Source organism: Microcebus murinus, chromosome X (genome assembly GCF_040939455.1).
Source record: "Microcebus murinus isolate Inina chromosome X, M.murinus_Inina_mat1.0, whole genome shotgun sequence".
Classification (NCBI taxonomy): domain Eukaryota; kingdom Metazoa; phylum Chordata; class Mammalia; order Primates; family Cheirogaleidae; genus Microcebus; species Microcebus murinus.
The window spans coordinates 74,101,734-74,107,399 of record NC_134136.1 but is presented as its reverse complement, the minus strand read 5'-3'; the positions used below and the strand labels follow the sequence as shown (position 1 = coordinate 74,107,399).

The 5,666-nt window shown below is 32.1% G+C and overlaps 1 pseudogene; it reads right to left on the bottom strand.

The window, feature by feature from the left end:
* Positions 1–294: 294 nt before the first annotated feature.
* LOC105867591 (thioredoxin domain-containing protein 9 pseudogene) lies at positions 295–1,242 on the bottom strand (annotated as a pseudogene).
* Positions 1,243–5,666: the final 4,424 nt, after the last annotated feature.

Genomic DNA, 5,666 nt, shown 5'->3' with positions numbered 1-5,666 from the left:
TGAAATGTGAATATTATCATATTGATTTAAAATAAGTCATTAGTAGTATATTACTGACAACTTGAAAGCCTTTTTGATAAAAAGCTATTTAGCTATATTATATGGTCAAGCAACACTTATGTTTTCCTCAATGCAAACTTAGAAAATAAATAAGACAATTATAATCCCAAAATGCAAAGTCACATGTATAATATGGGTAAAATGACAAAATAAGAATATGTAAAATAAAAGTACTTACTTTATTGATAACTTCAAATTGACTATGTTCCAGTCATTTATTATTTTATTATTTTTAATGGTATAAAGTCGTAAGAATCATATTGCGATAAAATCAATCTCAAAAATAGAGAATACAGACCTTTCCCAGGTAATTTAAGAACTCAGTTTTCCTCAACTTAAACGTGATGCCACACAGAAAATAGTAAAGGTGCCTTTCAATGTGATGTAACTATATAAAAACTCAGCATGTATTAGATGACTTATGTATTGAAATCAATAAAATTTAGAAAACACATTTGAATCTGAAGCAGAAATATATAACTGAGCTCTGATCATCGTCAGAGTCTGAATCATATTTCTTTCCTCAGATGGTTTTCTTTTCCAGCTTTGTAAAGTTTGTTCCAAATTTCTTTTGGCTCTGAAATGTTGGCTCCATTAAATTTCCACTGTAATTAAGAATATCCGAACAACTGAGTCTCCATTCTAAAGTTTCTGTGGTAAAGTCATCTGTATTTCCTAGGTCAGTAAATCCAACGACATAATCTTGTGTTTTCCCATCTTTTACCAGTGCTAGCATGGGAATGACTTTGATATGCAGTCTCTCACAAAGGAAAGGTGCTTTTTCCACATTCAGCTTCAAAAACTTGGTCTCAAGGTGTTTCTTGGACAATATCGCCAAATGTCTGTCTAGTATTTTACACCTGAATGTGGAATCTCTGTAGAAATGGCAAACCACTTTTTTACTCTCCTTGACTTCTTGAAAAAAGTCTCTCTCACTAGGGATCTCTCTATATTCTCCATGTCCTTTGGAAAGCCATTCTTGTTTCTGCTGTTGAGCCTTCCTTAGTGCCTCAAGTCTCTTTTCTTGAGGCATTTCAATTCATCTTCATCTATCTGATCCAGTTTCTGAATTTCAGAATCCAAATGTTCTTCCAGTCATTTCATTGTCTGAAGCAACTGATTCTCCAGGACTTTTGAAAACATATCTATAGATGCATCAGCTTCCAGTCTTCTAAATGGTACAGTTCAGCCTTGGTGCTGAGCTCTCGGTGATGCCTTAACAGTGAGGGAAGAGCAGCTCCAGAAAAGCAATCCACTCTGGCTTCAACCTCGTAATAGCTGCCGGTGGCCGCGACGCGGCCGTCACTTCCACCTTCTCATTGGTTGCCTCAGTCATTTATTATTAAATTGGATTACCAAAGTAAAAATTATATCCCAGATTAATAGGTTAATCATAGTTGCATTTTATTTTGATGCATGAATTATCAAAATATATATCCTAGTATCTGTATTTAGTTTTGTAACATTGGCAGCTCTTAGTAACATAGCATATGTCATTGATGTTTGTGTTGGGGATAACTATAATTGGCTATATAAAATTCACCAAAAATAATGCATCTAGAAAGTTATTTTAATGATTACCATCACACAAAAAAATTTTGGTAACAGTGAAACTATTTCCTTCCACAGGTTTCTTGAAACTTCAATTTTATTGATCTGGTAACAAACCCAGTTAAAAACATTACACTCTGAGAGTACATGACTCATGAACAAAGTAAGAATTAAATGAAAAGAATGAGACATTAAGTTCATTCATTTTATGTGATTTCAGAACTGTAACTTGGCTTTACTTGTTTTTAGGTTCTAATATCTTCTTTTTTTTCAACAGTATGGTGATCCCCACTGAAATGAATGCACCTAAGGAATCTGCATTGAAGTCACGTATGCGACTGATGTTTACACATACTGCAATACAGATATAGAAATAGTAGGAATCATTTATTTGTTATTTCCAGGCACTGCCTCACACTCTTTATCTGAATAATCTCATTGACTACTCATAAGTCTATGATGTAGGTTGTACTGGAATTATAAGTTTCCTTATTTTACAGATGAGGAAAGAGGCTTACACCTCATGGTGGTAGCAAGTAATAGATCTCGGATTAAAACCCATATTTGTAGCATCTCAAGATCCACTTTTTTCATTGCTTTGCTATAAAAAGCATACAACAATGGAAGATACAGGAAAAATGTGCTGAGTTCAAAACTATATTAAAAATAGGAACATATTTTATTTTAATAATGATTTTTTCTGAAAGGTAACTGGAGTATACTTTTTAAAATTTCCAAAATGTCCAGATTGCTATAAGAGTGACCTTGCCTACTCTTATAGTCATATCTCCTACCACTTTTCCATTCATATTATTTACTTTAAACATTCAAAGATTGCAGTTCCTATAAAATTCAAGGCTCATTCATGTCTTCATGTCTTTCCACATGGTGTCCCTTTTGCTTGGGATATTCTTTCCAAGGTTCTCCACATGACAAATTCCAACTCATCGTTCAGGACACAGTCAACATGCTCCTCCTCCCCAGTAACTAACAAAATTTAAAAATTAATAAATGGATGCCACTTCTTTCTGATTCACTCTTAGAAATATTTGATACTTCCAAATATTTTTGCTTACCTAATACTTCTTCACCGTGTATGCTAGACCCCAACTTCACTGGCTTAATCAAGAACTTCACTTATTACAATTTTTCCTCTCTTCTACATATTTTTCCTCTCCACTAGAGCATTCTCATCAGCATACAAAATTTCAATTTTTTTCTCCCATAATAATTTAAAAAGGAAGCTCTCTATTGACCTCACTTCTCTCACCAGATACTATACCACTTCTCTGTTCCCATGTTATGAAAAAAGTTGAGAAAGACTTGTCTATACTTGATATTTCTTTGATGTTGCTTACTAATACTTCCCCACCTTTTGCTCAGTTTAGTCAAAGCCCACTAGTCACCTTATTATTACAATAACATTCCAAGAATGCTCTCAACACAGAACCTTTGAACTTGTTGTTTCTGCTAAATGGAGTGCTCTCTCCTAGATATATGTTTCCTCACTTCCCTTTTCACTCTGCACAAATTTACATAACCTTTCCCTGCTTAATTTTTCTTTCTAGTAGTTACATCATCTGGCTCACTATATAATTACTTGCCTAATTGTTTGCGTAGAATCAATTAATTTATTAAATAATCATTTCAATGTTTATTAAATACAAGTTAAAAGACTATATCAATGATATGCTATTGCTTGAAGAAAGTGATTAAGTTATTAATATTGTTTTTCCTTACATGCCTTAGTGAGGCATGCAATAAGTGTGATTAACTGACCAACACTTAGGTGTACATATAGTAATAACATTCATTGGGTGTTGGCCAGGTGGGAGGGGGAGGAGGGGATGGGTAAATTCACACCTAATGGGTGCAATGTGCACCATTCAGCAGATGGACACACTTGAAGCTTTGATTCGGGTAGGGAAAGGCAATATATGTAACCTAAACATTTGTACCCCCATAATATAGTGAAATAAAAATAAATAAGTACATTTAAAAAGCAATAAACAGCCAAGCATTCCCTAACCTCCTAAAATACCAAGTATTCCCTAACCTTACCCTGCTTAATTTTTCTCTCCAATTGTTACACCATCTGGCTCAATATATAATTACTTGCTTGTTTGGTTGTATCTCACCACTGGAATGTAAGTTACTTGAGGACATGGACTTGTTTTTTCTATATCTCCAGTATCTATTGTCATCCCTGAAATACAGCAGACAATGAATACTTGTTGAATCAATTAATTTATTGAATAATCATTTCTAATGTTTATTAAATACAAATTAAAAGGCTATATAAACTGTATCTTATTCCTTGAAGAAAGTGATTAAATTATTACTCTTGTTTTTCCTTACATTTCCTTCAGAATTAATAATGGAATATCATGAGACAAAGAAACTAGAAAACGTGGCCAATAAATAAGGGATAAAAACTGTCCATAGAAACTATATCTTAGGAAGCTTACATTAAAAACTTTCTTAAGACAAAAACTTTAAATCAGTTATTTTACATGTGTTCAAAGAAATAAAGGAAACCATGTCTAAATAACTAAAGGAAAATATCAGAATATGTTTCACCATGGAACCCTGAATACGATTAACAACTGATTTCTTATCAAGTAGGCTAGAAGGCAGTTGAGATGACATTTTCAAAATTCTGTAAGAAAGAAAAATTCTCAGTGAAGAATGTTATACCTGGCAAAATAGCCCATCAAAAATGAAGGAGAAATTAAGACATTCCAAGATCAAAAAAACTGAGAACTTTCATCACTAGCATACCTGCCCTTCAATAAATGCTAATGAGAGTCATTCAGGCTGAAATAATTCAACAGTAGACAATAACTTGAATCCACACTAAGAAATAAAGAATACCGGTAAAGGTAAATACATGAGTAAATACAAAAGATAATATAAATACATTTTTTATTTAAAATCTTTTTTTTCTCCTATATAATTTAAAGTATAACTGCACAAAGCAATAATTTTAAAATTGGGTTGATGGGCCTATAATATATAAAATATAATTTGTATGACAGTAAAAGGACAAGGAGAAGGAAGGGCTAAGTTTTTGTATGTAACTGGTATTAATCTAAACAAGAGAGTTATTTGTTATTATAATTTTTCTAATTAATATGTTAATTGTAATCCCCAGAGCAATCCTAAACACACCACTTAAGAAATATAGTAAAGTAAACGAAAAGGTAATTATTAAAATGGTACACTACAAAATGTCTATTTAACACAAATGAAGGCAGTAAAGGAAAACAGAGGATGTAAAAAGACATAAGACATATAGAAAACAACTAGCAAAAGAACAAACATAAATCCTACCTCATCAGTATTTACATTAAATGTAAATAAACATTCCATTCCAAATGAAGATATTGTGAGAATGGATAAAAATACATAATCCAAATATATGATGTCTATAAGAAACATACTTGTGATTCAAAGACACAAAAATTTTGAAAGTAAAGGGATGGAAAAAGATATACCGTGCCAACAGAACCAACAAGAAACCTAGAGTGGCTACATTAATACCAAACAAAATGGCTAATAAGCACATGGAAATATTCTGAATACCATTCATCATTAGAGAAATGGAAATTAAAACCACAATGAGATACCACTTCACACCGACTAGGTTGACTATAATCAAAATCATGGATAATAATATGTTAGTAAAGATGTAAGAGAAATTCGAAATCTCATATTTCTGGTGCGGAATGTAACAATGTGGCAATTCCTTAAAAGCTTAAACTCAGAGTTACTACATGATGCAGCAATTCTAAGTATATATGTATAAACAATGAAAACATAGAACCATGTAAAAATTTGTATTTGAATGTTTCTAGAAACTGTGTTTATAATAGCCAAAAAGTGGAAACATTTGAATTGTCCATCAAGTGATGAATGGATAAACAAAATGTATATATAAGGAATTAATATTATTTGGACATAAAAAATGAAGCACCAATAAATGACAAACATGGATGATCCTTGGAAACATTATGATAAATAAAAGAAGACAAACAAGGCCCCATATTTTATGA